This window comes from Aulonocara sp. 'chitande type north' Nkhata Bay, linkage group LG16 (assembly GCF_057382095.1).
Source record: "Aulonocara sp. 'chitande type north' Nkhata Bay isolate Kocher_YH1m ecotype deep benthic linkage group LG16, A_spYH_male_GT1.1, whole genome shotgun sequence".
In the NCBI taxonomy this organism is placed as follows: Eukaryota; Metazoa; Chordata; class Actinopteri; order Cichliformes; family Cichlidae; genus Aulonocara; species Aulonocara sp. 'chitande type north' Nkhata Bay.
Window position 1 is genome coordinate 17,918,777 of NC_141359.1, and position 20,537 is coordinate 17,939,313.

Below are 20,537 nucleotides of genomic sequence, written 5' to 3' on the forward strand. Positions count from 1 at the left end.
CTTCTCTCTTTATTAAATTTATGAGAGCCCCGTTTGATGGTTATATGATTATTCATTCTATGACTGGCAGTGCTATTTAATAAACTTTTGGACCTTTATATGAGAATACAACACAGAGTATCACATGGTTATTATTAAGTCATTTTGTCTGTGTGTATAAATTATTATATTGGGAGTTGACTGCTGACATAAAGAAAATTGTCATCTTGACCCTCATCATTAATTTTATGGGAGGAGAAAACACACCCTAGCCATACTCACGGCTGGAAATGAATCTACATTCATGCACATCTAAATTAGCCAGTTAAGCAAATCTTGGCCTAATTTGAATTGGACCAGTTAAGACCGTGTTTCTGCACATCAGCCAAGCTCTGGCATTAAACGCTCCCTGCTTTTATTCCCTGACCCCTGGTGCACCTCTCCTTTTGGGGTCATATCATCATTACCATAGTGCAAGCTCAGAGACTGTGTTTCTGTGTGCCTTAATTAATGTGTGTTTATAGGGGGCCACAGGAGTGAGTGCACTTAATGAAACATTGCTACGGTAGCCTCCAGGGTCCAGAAGAGACAGCTTCTCTATTGTGCTGCTGATTCTTACAGGCTGTAAACACTTAATTGATCTGAGGAGCATATTTCACTGCGCGTTCTAGGGAAATCCTTTTTGAATTGGGACTGTTCATGATTACTTTTTAACTTCTCTTTCAGGGATCTCGGAAAAAAAAATAACACTGTCTGGAGTCTGTTTATTTCCACCAAGAGAGGTTTAATTAATGATAAGTCTGTACATAAAATGAAATGAAAACACAAAAGAAAGGGAGACGGCGAGTAAATATACGGCGGGAAATCAAGCGAAAGAATGCCGCCGTCTTTCCAAGTGTTTCGTGCGATTATGATGATGCCACTGGAAATTATCTCTGCTTGTTGTGATGTCACGTCTGGGAGTCTGGCGTGGAAGTACTGGTGCTATAAAAAGGCCTGGAGGTCCCTGCTTTGTGGCAGATTGCTTTCCTCCAGCAAAGAGTGATCCTGTGTTTGCGTGTGTGCGTCTGTGTGTGAGTGCGTGCAGCAGGGCCGATGACAGGGGCCATGGCCTCCCCACCCGGGGGACCGCCAATGAGAAAGAAGCATTTCCTCTAACATTCCATGGGTCACAAAAACAATTTGCCCAGAGAAAAGTGGCTAAACAGCCACAATCCTACTCAGTGAAGCTTGTGCAGGGTGGGGGGAGAGAAAACGCTTCAACTTTCGTGGGAAGAAATGTGGTATACCCTACAACGAGGCTGTGTGCTAATACCGCGCTAGCTCCACAGCAGTGTATAATTAATAAGTTTGCTCTGTATGTTCTGAAACTGTTTTGCATTGGAAAAAACAAATTCATTTTTCACGCTTCAGTTGCTTTGTGATTACTGTTAATCGAGAACACAGAATGATTCCCTACTTCATTACCCTGTACACATACCATGTCTGCAGCAAAAAAAAACCCCAACCATAACTACGTGACTAACCCCTCATAGGTGTCCACATCACAGCGTACACCTCTCCAAATATACCTCTGCTTGAAATGGCCATATTATCTAAATATAAGCATGGAAAAATCAGACGTTCCCACCCACACAAGCACACACACACACAATCATCTGTGGCCCTTTAATCAGCACAGAGTCTGGACTCTTGATAGATAGATATTCACGATGACATAACACCAGGTCGAGTGAAACCTGGAACAGGAAAGCCAGGCAAAGTCCGCCATAAATAAGCTTGAGCTGATAGAGAGAGAGGGAGAGAGATGCAGCTGGATTGCTGCTGAAGCGCACAGAGCACTTCCTCTGTCTTTCCCACAAGCCAGACGGGCCGACTTCTGGGACAGGTACAGGGAGCAGAGCGGACATTCCTCAAAATACTCCCGATCTAGGACAACTGGAAAAAAAGACAGTGACAAGTTGCTGGTGCGGTGTTACTAGGACAGTGGGACAGGAGGGAAAAAATAAATAAATAAATAACCTCTGTCAAATGGCCGTGAGGCTTGGCGGTGATAAAATGCTGTGTCGCGGGGACGAGAGCCCGTTTCAAACGGCACAGCTCGGGCTTATCCTTTTCACTCATCCAGATAAAAGTTGTCGAGAGAGCACCGAGCCCTCACTCGCGCTCTCTCCGGCTGGTTATGAAAATGTGTTTAGCGCCAGTCTTTAAGAGGAGTTGATTGGGGGAGGAGGATTCTCCCTGAACACTGTGCTTTTCCTGGGAGAGTGAGGCCAGGTAGTTAATAGGGGTCAGAGCCAGGGCTGAAGTGTAAATTGGCAGGGGTGCATCAATTAGAGGGTGGCAGAGGCTAGGATAAGGAGAGGAGAGAAGAGCTAGATGGAGCAGGAGACAAGCATATAATCTTTATCGCCACTGCAGGACGCTGCAGGAGGTCTACAGAAAGAAAGAAAGCTAAAAGATTGCACAAATTAATGAGACAAAGCAGCGGCTTTATATTCACGTCCAGGGCTCGTCTAGGTTAGCGTGTCGGACTTGATATATTATGTGTAGCTGCAGCGCTGGTGTGTCTCTGAGAAATTACAAATGTGTCTCTGTATTTGCATAGAAGGGACAGAAACAGCCACTTATCCCACCTGGACACGGATGCACTTCAACATATATATATATATAGATATATACACATATATGCACCTGTGTGACCCTCTTTCCCGCTAACATGTATGTTCCGGTGTCCGTGTGAACAATTATAATATGCTCACCTATCCAAGTGATCCAAATAATCTGAACACTGAGCACTGGAGCAGACGGCCACTACAGAGCTTACATTTGCAATCTTATACCGTTTAAGTGTATATTGGAAAAAAGACAATCTCGCTTATTGAACACATTCACCCTGGAGGGCAAACTGCTACGGTAATGAACACCACACTCTCAGAGAATTACAGTGTCCTTTATCCCGCTGTAGTGGAGGATGAAAAAGGATCTGGCCGACACGTACACACAGGCGGGGACACGCGCACGGGCTCGCACACGCACACAGGACGAGGGGGGAAAGTGGAAGAGAGGAGAAAAAGAGAGCAAACATGCATTTCAAGATCCCATAAACCTGTAAACAAAATCTGTGGAGCAGATAAATTATAAACGCCACAATGCAATTAAAGCCGAATTCAATTTGAGCACACACTGTCCATCTGTCACGGTGAAACAAAAGCCGAGAACCTCCATTATTACCAAATCCCTGCTCCCGTTAATTTGCTTGCTGGGAGATTTTTAGTTTCTAGGAGCGAGTCGTACTTAAATGCCAGGGTTGCTCACTCAGGGCTACATCCTCTGAAAAACAGCCTCCAGATGCTCCCAATCAGCCTTCATCCAACTGTCACCTCTTCCCCACCACCACCCGCCCCTCCCGAATAAGAATTTTTTTTTTTGTGTGCCCCCCCATCCTAATGAGCTTTTTTGTTCAACAACAATACAGCAAAACAAGGATACCTCAGGAGAGAGCTACCATAATCTACATTCTCCAGCTTTTGCTATAACGTGCAACAGAAAATTAGCAGTAAAAAAAGAAAAAATAGAAAGAAAGTGAAAACATCTAGAGGAAAATTTTCTCCTGGAGTGTGCTCTTTTGATCGCATCTGCATGTCTTGCAGGGAATGCCTGAAAGCTCCTCTAACAGGTGAGAAAACAACAGCTGATACAGTCACAGTGTGCATCTAAGATCTTTAGTCAGGCTCTGGTGAATTGTGAATCGTGTACGCTTCCTTGGTCCTGGTGAAACAGAGGCGCTCCTCTTCCTAATCCTGTTTGGCCACTTTAGAACGGCAGATAAAGATCTGTGCCCCAGAATCTGAGAGTGGGGTTCAAGGGACTGAGCTTTCTCTGCTTTATGCCAGCAAGAAGAAAAAGAAGGAAGAAGAAGAAAAAAAGACACAACTATCATCTTCAAAGGTGGAAGAGTGTGTCAATTTAAAATCAGAAATGTATCTGCCATCTTTATGCTTCTTAAACTACAATACATCTCGGCTGATTAAAGCACATCAAAGAGGGCTCATTCGTTCCTCAGAGCAATAACGGGGGAGATTTTAATTGCAAAATGTTAAACCTCACAATTAAAGGCTTTGTGGTAGTCGGATCTAACCCAAACACAACCATTAAGGACACCATACAAATTAGCCTTAACACGAAAGAGGCTCGGGAGGAACAGAAAATGGTAATAAGACGAGCAGAAATGATAATCTCCCATCAAAATCCTCATCTCTGCCCATGCTTTTAGAGAACGAGGACAGAGCTGGACTCTTTTTTTGTTTGTTTTTGTTTTTCCACAGAGAGGGGCAAGCCTGCTAAGCATGAGGCAGGAGGTGTGGGGGGTTAAAAAAACTTATCGGGCCTCGCTGCTTTTTCTTAGACAAACCCATTTTGGACGGGGGGGGGGGGGAGAACAGATATGCACTGTCCGTAAACAAACAAGTACATACTAACGCACATACCATTGAGGTGTCGGCGTGTCAGAAAGGGCTGCGGCTGCCATGATAAGAGGCTGACAATGATACTGTACGGCTATTAGGCTGGAAATAGCCTGCCAATACAAACAGTTGTCAGGCCAGCCCATTGTCAGGCTGTGGATTTACAGTGAAGCCCAAAGAATTTAGTCGACTGCACTTTCGTAGGTAGTTTCCTGAGAACCTATTCAAAACATTGTTTTCCTTCAAAATACTTGAGCATTAATAAAGAAAAATAAACATGCTGGAAAGGTGCGACAGTAAGTGAATACATAAAGCACGCAGCTACACCACACTCACTCACACATAGCCGCACGCACGCACACAATGCGCACACATGCCTCCTTGTAACAAGCACAGAGCCTCCTTTTACAACCCCTTAGAGTAACAACCGTGTCTAATTAAAATTCACATTTCAACCAAAAAGGGAAAACAAGCCATCTTTGAACAATCCCGTCCGTCCTCACCCTGGTCATGAATTTCAGATAAACACTGCGATACACAGAGAGTAGTGCCACATTAATTAAAAGCCTTGATAGACGTGGCTTCCATCTAACAGACCTATCAGGAATTAAATTTGTATCAGCGGCAGAAAGAGCAGTTGAGGGGTCCCTCAGGGGGATTAATGAAACAGACTTTCATAGCGGAGTCATCAGAGCCCTGGGCTGAGGGGAGGAGGCAGGGAAGAAAGGGCCAGCAGCAGGATGTCATGTGTGGGACCGTCGCGTCACTGACCTCTCATTTCATACTTTAATAAAGTTGCACCCAGGTGTCCTTGATGCCTTCCAGTTGCCTGGGGCTCTGGGAAAAAGCTAAACAGGAGGCAGATATAACATAATTCCGAATGCCCGCCCCTCCCTTTCTGCGTTCCCTCTGTGCTGTTGTGATATACATCCACGGGCACGCAAGCGTCACTGTGTGCTGCGAGCAGGCACGTATGTCGCAGGCACTTAAGGCTTTCTCGACCGTGCAGATTTTTGGGGCTTTTTATCAAGATGAAACTATGCTTTGGTTGAGAAACCTCGATGTGTTTCCTCACTCTCAAACTCGAGCATTCAACTTGTGCAATCCAAAGTAAGGGTGTTACATCAATTCTTCAGAAGTAGCCTCAAACGCTGCCGAGTTGGTACAGCATTTGCCGTGTCACTTCGGCTTCATGATTTACTATCACTGTGCAGTTGGTTACAGGAAATTGGAACAGTGCTGACTTGCTTTTGAATTGTGGTCGAGACAGTTTTCTGTTGAAAACAGAAGCAGATTATCTCGACGAGAGGCCAGCAGATTTAGAGATGTACAGTATGCAATATGTTATCGCAGCGTAGTCGGCCCAGACAGCTGCTATCTGTCATAAACTCTGCCTATTGTTGTCCACACTACACAGCAACATGTGACCTAATCTAGATGAGCAGCCACTGAGCAAATACAGAGTGGAATGGTGTCATTTTTAATAAAGCTGTTTTATGGACTCCAGTCAACAGAGCCAGAGGAACAGGCTGAAACTTCCTTGTGCAAATGATATGGCAGTAGGAGTTTCATAACTTCCTCTGCGCAGACAAGCCTGTGGCAAGTCTCCTAACAGAGCACAGAGCAGCAGTCACAGACTGAGAGAGAGAGAGGGGGAAAAAAATAACCTCAGCCTTATCAAGATTTTCCAGAGACATTTCTTTAATTAGTTTTAATATTTCTTGTTTAGATAATGTCAGCCAATTGACAATTCGGTCCCAAAAGAAACGGGGCAAGGGGGGTGTGAGGGATGGGAAGGTTGGGGGGGGGGACTGTGCACTTGTCTGATACTGAGAAAGAAAATGGCTGATTAAACAGATTGCTTATTTCATTTGTTTTAACTGTATTTGCATTTTCTGGACAGAAATCAAATACCTTTGCATGCACAAACTTTTGCCGCTGATCGTTATCTCCGGCGCCCGAGCGATATGCCCTCTCCCCCCTCTCCCCGATAGTATTTGTTAAATTTACAGGTAAACCGTCGCAGAGAAGAAAGCTATCTCCGAAACATTAACTGTGTAAACACGCTCGCAACAAACCCCGCGCTCTCCACGCCGTTACGTGCTCTCCGACCGCCGTCCCGGACGTGGAAGCGTTCACACCGGTGACGGGGCGGCGATGGAAAAGCAATTAAGGGCTGCGGAGGAAAAAAAGTTTCCCCTCTCTGTGAGATCTCGGAGAAAACGGGGCTCGGACCGCCGGCCTCACACAAACAGTGCTGATCAAAGCACGTAAACATCTGGAGCAATGCCTCTGGAACAAAGATATCTATTTATATATTTCTCTCTCTTTCTTTTTCGTTCTTTCCAAGATAACCGCTAAAGATAACCGTATTTCACGCATAAGGGAGCACTTAGAAAATGTTTAGACTGTGATACTGTAGCCTACCTGCATATACACCCCCCACCACCACCAACACCACCTGCCTCTCCTCTAATCTTTGTTTTTTCACAATCCTCACTCCCACATTAACACATTCTCTGCTTTTGTACTCATGTCGCCTCTCCCTAACCACCTATCTCTATCCCCCCCCCCCCCCCTTCTCTTCTGCACACACCTTTTCTCTTCACCGGGCAGCAGGTGTTGAGTGGTTATGTTTACTCCCACCACCACCACCACCATACCCTCTCACTCTCTCTCCCTGTCTTTCTCCTGGTCTCTCTTTCGCTCTCTCTCTCTTTCTCTCTCACTGGCAGCTGGTAGGAGGAGGGAGAAGGCTATAACAGCTGCACATGAGGGCGGGTGGAAAAAAAAAGAAAAAAGAAGCACACAAGGAAAACAGCTCAAACCCCCTCAGGGTTGTCAACTCCAATCCCCCCCCCCCCCCCACAAACACACACCCCCAAACCCCACCTCAACCTCTGGCGTTTCTTAACCAGGCAAACAGAGGGGAAAACTGTTGCAGTTGGAAGACATCGGGTGGCTGAAGTGGGGGCTCGTTTTTTTAGCCCTACCTGGTGATCTCAGCCTCAGCGAGCAGGAGTTTGCGCTCCCAGAGGGTCTCTGTATAAAAGCTGTCTAGTAGCCTGCATGAGAAGTGTCCACTTAAATCCACTTACTACCATTTAATCATTTCGAGTTTGAAAAACATGTCACTTCCAAATGGAAATTGTGCTGAAGGTACTTACATCTGTTGGAGAATAACACAAAACAACGGACACCATTGGGGCGGGTTTTTTTTCACTCTTCCCTCTTTTTTTTTCACCCCTCTCAAAGTCTGAGCACTGTGTCTGCATGTGTGTGTGTGTGTGTGTGTGTGTGTGTGTGTGTGTGTGTGTGTCGTTTTCACAAACAGCATCAAAATACATGAGATCAGCTCTCGGGCTTTGTTTGGCCCTGGCAAGGTTAGGCCAGCCTCATTCCAAATTTCCTGAGGGGGAACAGAGAGAAAAACGATTCCATGCAGATAAATCACTCGCACAGATCAAAAGACAAATCAGTGGCAAAGACAAAAGATGCTGACTCGCAGAGAACAATGGGAGATGTAGGTATCAGAGGAGTCGGCCCTAAGATCCCCGGCACCGCTCAATCAAACCTGCTAACCAGGGTTTGCACACTAGGTCAAACAAACTCTGCTTCTGTGAGAGGAAAAAGTGTATTTAAACTCATCTTACAAAGATGGGGTTTTTTTCAAGAAGGAAGGGGCTGCTGTGGTCTGATGGTTTAGTTTTGCAGAAGCACAAGTAGAACTGAGAATTGAGTTTCTGGCTTTTGCAAACTCATCTTCTAGTTTTGATTTAATAGCTACCCTGAGAATGGGAGATGTCCCGGTTTGAAAAGAAAAATGGGAAGAGAAAGAAAGAGAGGGGGTAAACTATTTGATATAAAGCGCTGGTATGTGTGGGTAGTTGTGCAGCCGCACGTCTGTGCGGCTTGATATATGTGTTCAGCCGGGCTTTCTATAGTTCTGCATCTAAGACGAGAAGTCCTGTCCCATGCAGCCCTTCACGCATCACAGCCCACATTCTTCTATTAACTTCTTCAATACGAGCAATAAATAAATATATAGAATCCACAACTCTTTACCATGCAGCCATCACTTTTGAGAACCGAGGTGTCACGCAGACAAAAAAAAGAAAGAAGACGACGACGAGAACCAGCAGCACCCTCACCGATATTACCTTTTGATCAGACTGCTTCAGAGATATCAGAGGAAGAAACACATCACTTTTAGAGCTCTGTTTAAAAACAATTCTCACAAAGGAAGGGTCATGTGAAAAGCACCTTTGTGACTTTGCTTGAAAGCATGTTCCATAATGTAGAGGACCAAATTATGTTCAAAAACAGTTCACCATGCCCCACTGACAGCCATTATTTGATCCCCTCCTCTGAGATCCATGTATGATAACGCATCAATTTAGATTAAGGTGATATGAAAGAGAAATGTAAAATAGGCTTCAAGAGGGAGGAGCTGATGCATTCGAGATGAATAAAATGATATTAAAATTAACACATTGAGCATGAGCACAGTCACATTTGACCTGTGAAGTGTGCTTAAGAAGAAAATATTATAATTTCCAAGCTCTGGGTCCAGATAGGCCGTGAGAGCTGTCCATAAAATCTGCTGAACTCGTCAAAAAAATGTGGCACAAGTCTTGACATCGGGCTTTATTCGAATATATGAGGAGATAAGGAGACCGACGGGGGCAGAGGATTTACCCTAATAGATTTGTATAGCTGGTGAGAGCCCCATTTGAAGTGTCCAAGGGAAGATCAGTGTGTAACTCTAACTGTTAAACGGAGCTGGGTCGAGCCCTCGGAGAATCTGACCCACGTTCCACACGGTGTTTGCCATCTCCAGTCCAAACATGTAAGATTTGATACTGCTGTTCAGGCCTGGAACAGAGGGGAAAAACAAGCCCAGTGCCACAACAAAGACAGGAAATTCAGCATAGATTCCTACTTCTCTCTTTTCTCCGGCCCCTCTATACCTAACAATGCTGGTAATGGAGAGAGAACAGTGCCCGGAGCTGGCAGAGACACCTGCGACATATTTTCTCCCCCACTCCCACTCACCCACCCACCCCCATCCACCACCCTCCTCGCTCTTCCCACCCCCTCGACATTAAAGTCCTTCACAGAAATCAGAATTTAATAAATCACCCCAGAGCCTGACAGAGTTTATCTCTGGGGGTCGCCTCCACTGTGCAGAGACTCACAGACAGACAAAGCCCGGCCCGATAAGATGTGAAATTAAATACAGTTAGCAGTTTGAGACAAAGGAGGGAGAGTGTCAAACCGAGCTTTGTACGACGTAAACGGCTGGCTGCTAGTCGGGGCGCGTGCACGCACACACAAACGACGCCGAGATGGCGGGGTGATTCATTTCAGGTTTCCTCTCACATTTAGCCTCATTTGCATCATCCACTGTCAACATATCGCCTCTCCCAGATATGTTCAAGAGCTTTCATTAGACGTCCAGGGGATGACATCCTTTTTACCCAGATGCACCATTATTAATCACCAGCTCTTCTCCTATGTGGACTCATCTCCATCACGGATCAAACGCTATCTGCCCGTGTTTCCTTTCATTCAGCAGACATCCCTGACACCAGCCATCACTACAGCTAAAGGAGACTTATGGGAGTGTGTTAGGGCTCAGACGACCTTATGAATGCGGTACATAAGCATTTAGTACTGAGAGGATATAAATGTGAGGATTTGTTCGACACTGGTAGGATCTGTCAGCAAACCTCCAGCCGACTAACACGTGTGCCTCGCAGCATACCAACTGGAGGACTCTGTGAGACAATTAGTGGCACTTTGAAAAAAAGAAAATGAAACATCCAGTATGAAATTGCTGCCTGGTGTTAGAAGCCTGATTGCAATGTCTCCATAACAGTGTACCGTAATATTCTTTTCAATTAGCAGCGGTCTCCAGTTCACATCAGGATATGGCCGACCTCAGCTGTTCAAAGCTGATTTTTTCCCCCTGCTCAGTAGTTAAGAGAAAGCACAGTCAGGTTTCCAGGAAGAAGGCGAGCGGGTTGCTTAATAGGCTTAGCCTGGTCGTTGGACCTGACCTTTCCCTTTAACAATACCGGGGCCGTCGGGCTCGGGCCTGCTATGGGAACACAATGACCCGTGGGTGAAGCCTAATCTTCTCCAACTCCATTCTCTCTGCTGACCAGACAGCCTTCATCCACAGCCTCTCTGTTGCTCCAACTGATGTCTTCCTGCTGAGACAACAGTGCCAAAGAACTGTCAACAGGCCCGGCCCAGCGGGGTCTCGGCTGGGACGCTCACACAGAGCCCTCTGGGGTCCGCAGGCACTGACACTCTGCGCTCAGACTGTGAGTGCCCCTACGCAGAATGTCGAGAATGACAGGAATGCTGGGTGCCATCACGAATCCTGATAACGCCGTACATCTAAGAGCATGATTAGCAGTCTCTGTAGTCAGCCCATCTATAGTTGTTATTTTAAAAAAAATGGGCTGGTGGATATTGTTGGCTTGTCACTGCAGTGCAGCAGCTTGTCATTTCAAATAACCTGATCCCAAACCTCCAGCATCACATGTCCACAACGCCGTAGCGCGTCCGTGATAATGGCAGATGATTATATTATTGCGTATGCGCTTAAAGTTTCGAGTTCAGTAAGTACAACTCTGGAAAAAATATGCATTAAAAGCTTGCCTTTTGATTTGGCCTCTACAATTGTTGTAGGAAGGTATCGGTTCAGATAATATTAGTCATTAATGTTTATTGCTAGGAAAAATAAATGGCTATGCTGTGGAAAAAGCATTACACGTCAAAGAGTATTGTAAATACGTGTTTATACACTCACAGATCCGGACCCACTCAAGAGATTAGCCTCGAGTGATTCTAAATCTCGTCATCCAAAGCCCATTTCTGTGACAAAATGCATCTGATAAAGAAAGAAAAAAGTAAAGAAATGCCTCAAAACTCAATTCAGCGCTGCGCTACTTAAACTTCTTAAGTGTTTGATCTGTGCAGGTGCTGACAAGGCTGTTCATTCTTTTCCCCAAATATTTTCTTGTTTTTATTTTTTTCGCCCCCCTCCCCAAGTTCAAATGATGTGCTGCGAAAGGTTGTTCTTTCTTCTCCGCGCAAGTAAAACTATACAAAGAGGTGTTTGATCTTTGAAATCCGATCTGTATTTCTAGCATTGTCTCCAGTTCCTACTGTGGCATCTTAAAGGTCAGGAGTGAAAGGCCATTTGATAACTACAGAAAGACCTTTCGGATTTATTACGCTGCCTTTCATCTCCTTTCCTGCGGAGGTTAAAACAAAGCATTGCATCCCTTGAAAAAGAAAGGATAAAATGGATCGCTTTGGAGCCTCAAGCCTCTTTTTTTTTTGTCACTAGGGGAAGTCTGGCGTGCAGTGTACAAGGAAAACTCTAGTGGGATATGTTTCTGAGAGCGACGAGTCTTCTCAGGCACAATTAGCATATGTCCTCTCAACCTTCTACCAAACCTCTCAATGAGACCCTGAAATCCTATTGAGATATTATTACCACTCAAATAGGGCATTACACGAAACATCTAAAGGATGCACGCAACCGCTCGGTGCACACGCGCAAACACACACGCACAAGCTCAATGACATCCACTTCCCTCTGAATATTCCTTTCTTTTTAATGGTAACCTTGGGAGACGGGCCGCACCGGCGCGACACTTAACAGCCACTAGTCTGAGAAAAATGTTTTTGATATGCTTGTGTCATTTAATCATCCACATTCTGCCGAGGCTGTGCAGGACAATTTTGCAGGATATTAACTCCCAACTAAACCCTGGCTTGTATCATTTGTGGGGCCAGTCAAGCAGGAGTCCCAGGAGGAGCAGAGACTTCCTCCTCACAGTCGTAGTAATCTAAGCTTGACTGGGCACACACACACTCGCACGCAGCTACACACACAGACAAACACACAACTAATAGACAGGTAGAATCAACCATAAAGGAGGGAAGGAATCGGTAAACGTGTGGCACAAATAAAGGCCTTTTACTGACAGTCGCAACAGTAAAAAAGAAAAAAAGAGGACGAGTATATTTGTGATTTGGGTGATCAAGTAACAAAAAAACAACACAGCCCAGGGAGGTTGAAGCACAGCTACAACAATTTTACTTCCTTTTCTTTTTTCATTTTCACCCCAAAAAAGTTAGAGATTGAAGAGCATTCGTAAAAATGTCACTTTAACGTGATCCATTTGGACAGCTCACATTGCTTAATGGGGTAGGAAATTCATTTTTTTTCTGCTGTGGGACAGACATAGTGGATGATGTGATTCTATGCAAAATATATGAAGCCATTACTAGAAAAATGCATGAGTTTCAATAGTTGGGGGGGGGGGGGGGGGGGTGGGGGGTGGAGAAAGTATCTGAGTGCACGGAGGCTATCCCTATTCTTTACCAAGAAGCATCGCATACACACACACACACACACACACACACACACACACACACACACACACACACACAATGCAAAAGACAGCAAAGGCAACTGATGAAAACCATTTTTGTTCCGTCACAAAGAACTAGGTCACCCTCTCATAATTGTCAATCATGCAATAAATCTCTCTGTGGCACAAATGAATACAGCATTGGAAATGAGACAAAGCTTATTGGCATGCTATGTCAGCTTGACTCAATTCATCCTCCTTTTCACACAAGACCATTCATATGTGAAGTTGTGCGAGGGTGTCTCTCTCTCTCTCTCCCTCTGTCTCTCACGTTCACACTCTAACTCTCCTTCTCTCTCACACACACACACGCATACACATACACTCTCTAACGGAGCGCCCAGCACGCACTCGCGCGCAGGCGAACACGCTCACACGCTCCTAATGTGAAAGACACACAGGGTTAATATATGTGGACAGACCATTTCAGCCAAGGGCCGCTTTATTATCATAACCATGTTTGTTTCCATAGAGAACGTGTCTCACTGTATTTTCTGCACTACTGTGGAATTACTCGCAACGTACACAAGCGACTGTTGCAGCGCATCACTTTCAAGGGATTAGCACACGTACGGGCAGAGTTTGACAGCTTCAGACGGTCGAAGTTATCACAATCACGTGCAAGCTGTATTTGTTTCCAATAACGATGAACAACTTGCTTTTTTTAAAAAAATCTTTTATTATGAAGTATTAAACTAAACTCACAAGCATTACCAGGTGTACAGTGGTTCTGTTTCCTGCTATCTGATTGGCCGGGAGCATTGGCTTGACGCAGCACTACAGCTCCATCCACAGAGGTTTGTGTCACGTCTCTTAGGACCCGACTGTCACTCTTTAAGAGGCGGGTAATAATAGCCAGGCGCCACAGCAAGTGGTGGCACAGGCGATTTTAAAGAAACATCAGGGAGACGGTGACATTTGAGTCTGCGAGGAGAGAAACCCAAGCGCCGCAACCAATAAAGACTCCCACCGATATTCTCACTAGGCTTACAGGGGAGAGACACAGAGGCAGAGAGTGAGGGGGCGCGAGGCAGAGAGAGATGTCAGTGTTAGATGAAAATGTGTTGACCTGGAGATATTGATACCCCCGTTCATAACCTCTACAGGTGTGCGTCAGGAAGCAGCTCTGGGTGTGGCTCTCTCTGTGGATAAAAGCCAGAGTTGCAGACCTCATTGTTTCACAGCACACTGAGCTGTGCACGGTTCACTTTGAACTGGCGAGAACTGAAACTGAGAATAGAGGTACCCTAAGTAAATAGAAAAAAAACAACCACTTTTTGATTGGGCAGATTTATTAGCGAGCTTATGGTGATTTTTTTCTTCTTTCTCTCTCATCTTTTGAAAGACAGATCTGGAGCAATCTGTCGAGCAGCGCCTCACATCAATCTCTGTTGTTAGATGTCTCGTCTAGATATGACCTATTAATATATTAAGGTAGTCTCGCAAATAATCGCAGCAAGTGAGACAAAAGTGTTTTTAAAAATGTAAAAATAACACAACTCTTCATTCCCTCTTTGCAGACTCTGATCCCCAAGAGTTTCTGAAACTCCAAAAACCAGAGCCATGAGAGAAGCTTAGCATCTAGCCTGCTGGCTCAACAGGGAGCTTATTTTATGCACACTGTTCGCTATAATTCAATGCAACAAATTGACTGCATAAAGTGTTTCTGGTGTCTAAGTGAATTCAAATTCACACAAATAGCTGTGGGGATGTTTTTTTTTTTTGTTTTTTTTTTAATCGCAAGGTATTGACTGAGCAGATGCTTTGAACCACCGTAGAATGTGCTGCTAGTCTCAAGTGTCATTAGCTTCAGGGCTTTTCCAGCTAGCGCCAGGTAAAGATTAGATAACAATCAGCCCTTTAATAGATACTGTTGGAGGCACTGGAGCCGTTCCTGTGCTTTGCTGTTCTTCTGTTGTTAGCTTCAGATGAAGAAAAAGAGTGGAAAGCGATGTCATTTCCTCCCCGGTTTCTTCTCTGTGATGTACCGCTGAGCCCAGCAAGGAACACGGCTGTTGTTAAATTACATGTAACTGTTGGCTCATAGCAGAGTCATTGCAGAGTGGCTGTCTGTCTGCGGTTAAGCATTCCTGCTAGGATTTTTTTTTTAGAGGCACAATTCTTTTGTGTGCCTATTTTTTTAAAGAGATGTTGAACATATTTAGACATGAATTTGAGAAATTTAACTTTGTTATGAAATTCATTTATGATTAGTTGACCAGCTCCTCACAATTCTAGATCAAACGTGAAAAAACAAAAGAGACGAAAAAAAGAAAATTTAATTTAAATTGCTCTATGCCGGACAAAAGACGGCTTGTGCAGATTCTTAGCCCTTACTCCCACTGTAATGAAAAAAACTGCTGTATAATATGATGAGCATTACTTGAAATTCCAAAAAAAAAAAAAAAAGTACAAAGGGCTTTTTGTTGGAGGACTTTCTTCTCTTAATATCCTCCAATTATTAAGGAGGAGTACTGCATTGAGCAAAAGAGCTCCAAAAACATTGACACTGGAGGAATAACATCTGCATGTTTACTCAGGAGAAGATTCATCCCCGATAGCCTCCACGAAAATGAAGAGGGGGAGAAAAAAACAAGGAGAGGAAATTTGTGGAATCCCATCTGAGATTGCTTCCCTGATGGATTCCTTTTCCTGTCAGCTCAGACGAGAAATGAAGCCGGGGAAAATTAACTCCTGATACAGCTACGCTGAATTAGACAGAGAGGAGGGGGGAAGAAGAAAAAAAAACCAACAGACTTTTTAAGGATTCCAGCCTTGTCATTTTCAATTTTCTGCTCTTTGGACATGCTTGTATTCAGATTCCCCAACATCTATTCGCCATATCAATCCTAATTAGACAATCTGGGCCCACGAAGGATGAGAGCGGAGTTATTTGCATAATTTAATCATAAATACTCAGTGATACATATTTCCAAATGCATTTGTACAATTATCTTTTCATCCTTGGGGCAAAAGTATTAATATGATTAGGCAATAATTCTTTAAAAAAGAGGGAAAATAGGAAACCAGCAAGTGTGCACTCTTTTTTAAACTCCAGCTTTGGGCTATATGAAAAATTAATTAATTTCTGAGGAAAATCAATTTCTCTATGTGACCATATTAGACAGAGCCAGGCACGGCCCTGCATTCCTCCTCCAATCAGGAAATCTCATCTGCTCCCTCTAACTTCTGTCAGTAGCATTTAACATCCTGGTACGAGCGTCTGTGACTTCCGCTGTGCTCCCTAAATGCGCTGTAATGCGAAAGAGCTCGTAAGTAAAGACGAGCTGGGGAGCTGTGACCGAGGACGGAGGAGAATGGAAATGAGCATGACCCAAAATCTATTGCTGGCGTGTTAGACAATCACTCACAGGTGAAAGAAATCATCAGGAAAAAATCAAACCGAGCTTAATGTGCAAGATTACTCGTGGATAGATGGAGAGATTTTAAACAGCTTAAGTCTAGGGGGGAAAAAAAAATCTAAGCTAATGCATGTCTATGGTTGAGGAACGTAGCAAATAAATCATTTTCACGCGCTGATCAATGCAGAAAGACCTGACGGACGTCGGCGTTGAGATTTTAAGCCACTTCGTTTCGCAAAGGAATTAATTGGTAATTCAAACTGCTGTTGCTGTTCCAGTAAAGGCATGCAAATAAGGCAGGAGCATGGACAACTAATGCGTCCAACAGGCAAATTAACAATACAGGCCTCTTTGCCATGCAAATAGCCTCTAAATCCACAAATGACATTAGACAGTGTCAAACAAAGCCTCTCTAACAAGTGAAATCTGTGGTTTCAACAATCTTGCCTCCCACTTCATTTAAAGCTATAGAAATACGATCCCAGAAAGCAGTGAGGACTTGATGTAATGTAACTTTTTTGTTAACTGAGCTTCTCCGTGGACCCCCTTCTCCCCAAAAAAACAAAAAAAAAATGTTTTAATTTGCTCTTGTTCCAACTGAGTGAATGTCAAGTCAATAAAGCAATTCTGATTTTCAAGGAGACTATTTGTTTTGCGGGAAAAGAAAAAAAACAAAACACCTTGCCACCATCTGCCAACTGCACAGTTGACTTGAGCACATGTACTGTACCTAATCAAATTTAGCAGAGCCCCACTGAAGGATTAAAATGCAAAAAAAAAAAAGCAGAGAAAGAACGAGAAAGAACCTTAAATGCTTCTTCTTCTTTTCTTTTTTTTTTACTTCAATAAAGTAGCAAAGCACAATATGAGGGCCAATTTGGCTTTCAAGAAAGCAGTTCAATAGATTTGTATTTTAAACAGCTTTGTATACCATTATCTCTCTCTATCTCTCTCTCTTTCTCTTCCTCTCCCTCTCTTTCTCTCACTCTCTCTCTCTAATCAGGCATCTGTCACTCTGTTTTTGAAGTTATTATCGCCCAGGCTCCCTCTTGGATGTGGTTGCTGGGTGACGGGTATCTCGGCACCCACTCTGACTGGGAATGATTTGAATGGAATCCAGAAATCTCCCCTGAGTACCTGTAAACACATCCGTGCCTTGTAGAAAACAAATATATTATAAGAGAGCTCAGCAGAAGAGAGGCGGGAGAGAGACAAGCTGGCACCCTCAGTGGCAGCTCACACTGAGCGCTAAACAAAACAATTACCGTCATTTGCAAATATGTGTGTTTAGGCATAAACACTCTTGAAATAGGAACAAGAGAGGTGATAGCTCTCGTAGCACTCGCTGTCATATCAGTATCAATTAGACGCATTTGTTAAAGGAAAAAGGGGCTTTCGCCGTGACCTGTCACTCGCGACACTTCGGAGGAGGATCTGCTCGACTGAAACAAGACAGGTAAAAATCTATTTAAGGGGAGCATGTAAGTGAAAAAGCCATCGCATTCCCAGCGGTGGGACATCGTCTGGGGCGTGTGGTTAACCTTCAGAGGTAGACAATGATTGTCAATTAACTGCTGTATTTCTTGCGCCCCAGCATCGGATAGCCTTGCCTCCACAAAGCACACCAATGAGAGATATGCGATATCAACACCCCCCCCTCCCCAAAGTCCCGCTCCCGCCCCACCCTCCGTGTTATAATAACCTTTCAGAGAGTTCAAGTGTCACACAGCAATAAGAACCTTTTTCATCCCACCGCGGGGAAAATGAAAAGGAAAACAAGTAGCTGAAACAGAGGGCTCCTGGAGAGGCCAGAGTCATAATGTTGGGGTGGGTTAGGAGGTGGGGGTGTGTGTGTGGGGGGGAATGAGATGGCAGAACCTGCATCAGTATGGGAGCAAGAGCGAACATGGCTAATCTGGCACGAGAGTCCTTAAGAAAATGAAGGGGCCGAGAATCGCTATATGCCGAGTGTCTTTAAAGATGAGCAATAATCACTACAGGGTAAGCAGACACAGTTTAAACACTCACTGTAAAACTAAGAACTTTAAATGAAAATGAATTCTAATTATTTAAATCTTTTTATAAAACACAGGAAAAGGGGGGGGGGGAAATCCAACACGGCCTTTGTGAACAGCTCTGCTTTTATTTTTATTTTTTTTTGAGTTGTGCTAAAGTAAGCATGGTGGGGAACAATTTGGTTGGAGCTTGTTTGTGTCCACATCAAAACTAAAACAGCGGGATGCAGTGGTGCTCTGTGATGCTATTCACATTCACACTGTGTACAAAATGAGACGAGTGTTGTTTTAGCACAATAGACTGTGGGAGGGGGGAAAAACAGCATGTGAAAAAGTAGGGCCCATTGTATAGGAGTATTATTCACTTCATTGTTATCACTCTGCCACTGTATAAAAAGAGTAGTGACATCGTGGTAATGGGGAGAGATGAAAAGCTAAACTATCTCGGGCAGCGGGCTGTTGTTGTGTAACCTGAGCGGGTTAACCGGTGAACTCGTCTTTTTATCTGGAGAGAGCACAAACAGCAAATAAAGAAATAAAACGAGAGCAAATACTTCGGAGAGGGGACCTGTTCTCACCTACGGGGCAACCCGCGTCCCCGTGACTCGGGCCGATCATTTTGTCACTAGCTATTCAACGACAAGGAGAGCAAAGCACACATCCCCGCAAATAAAATCAAACTCTTTCTAAGTAACAGAAGCCTTTTATCCAGCGGATGCCTCGCTCTTCCATGATGTAATTCTCCAAATGGGGCAGGCAGGCAGGCAGGCAGGCCGGGTCTGAGTGATTGATTTCAGCCCAGCACAGGGAGAACCTGGCTGCTTTCAGAGACAATTACAGTCCTGTCCATGTGCCTGTAATAGCCCAGCACTTTAGCGTCATTAAAGCGACGCGAGGCACTGCATTATCCTTTAACCCCATCGCTGGCCATCCCCCCATTGACAACCCGGAGAGTTCAACCACGTACTTTGTCACCTGAAGCCCCACGCCAGGCTTGAGAGGAGGATCACCGCACTGTATGCTTCTCTCTGCGGAGTGTGTGTGCGTGTCTGGAGTGTGTGTGTGTGTTTTGGGGGGGGGGCTCTGCTCTCTTGACGCTTTATGTAAATGAAGCTTAAGCGCCAAAGTGCACAGGTGAGATTTTTGAGACGACTGCAAGTGGGATGGAAACATAAGACTGCAGCATATTTATACGGGAGAATAAAAGGGGGGTGTTTACTGATAGCATAGACTGCAACACAATGCTGTAACATAAATTTAAACATCTGAAGTGCACGACAAGCAGCCTCGTCACTGTAATAACATCACTCTCAGACTTCCTCCCTGTGCGGTGCGTGCTATTTGATTTATTTTTTTTTCTTTCGTTTGTTTGTTTTTCTGCTGTTTTTTTGCCCACATGTACCTTTTTAGTTACAGCAACACTTTGAGGCTTCAAATATACTAAATGTTAACACTCGTGGATTTCTTAATGACACAAACTGGCAATAAAGAAGAAGAAGAAGAAGAAAAAACATGCTTGCGCAGCAACTTGTGTGTACGCGTCTGTGTGAATATTTGCACGCTGCATCCGAAACTCTGAATTAAGTTCGACCTCACACGGTTGGGGTTTTTTCTGGAGGGGACAAAAAATAGGGGAAAAAAAGAGGATGCATGCTTTAAAAACTGAGACTCAAAAGTGTTTATTGCTACCCCTCCTCCCCTCCCCAACTGATGTGAGCCTTTCCATCATATTTGCATTTCCAGCTCATTTCTAGAGCCAGGAGATCAATATGGAATCAATCATACTGACAGGTAAGATGGTAAATTTGACCAGGCTGAACCATCCTGTGAGACTGAGCGATACATCAAAGCTAGGAGCAACAGGACAATAATATTTTTTTAAAGGCTTTTAATCAAATATTGATCTTCGCTTTAAATCACACTGATTTTAAGATATTTTTTTTAAAAACTCCAAAAATAACTGAATGGGTCAAAATGGTTTAATGTATTTATTTAAACACTCGTAGTCCTTTGCCTCATTTGATTTAGTGAAATCAAGTATGTTTAATTAAGACAGATAACTGAGTGCTCTCATGAATTATCCTTAGCACTTACAGTGTGCAAAAAGAAAAGAAAGCTCCTCCATTAGTGCACTGTAACCTCCCTGAGAAATGTCATCAATACTAAAGGGGGATGAAATAAAATCATACAAGAAAAAAGCTGGCCCTTTTATTTTTTTTTTAATACTCTGGTTCCTTCTTGTTTACTGTCTGAAAA

General features: G+C 44.1%; 1 protein-coding gene across 2 annotated transcripts in view; it reads right to left on the minus strand.

Moving 5' to 3' along the window:
- Positions 1–20,537, minus strand: part of dachd (dachshund d) — a 92,147-nt gene that overhangs the window by 70,168 nt on the left and 1,442 nt on the right. The gene's annotated exons all lie outside the window — the stretch shown is intronic.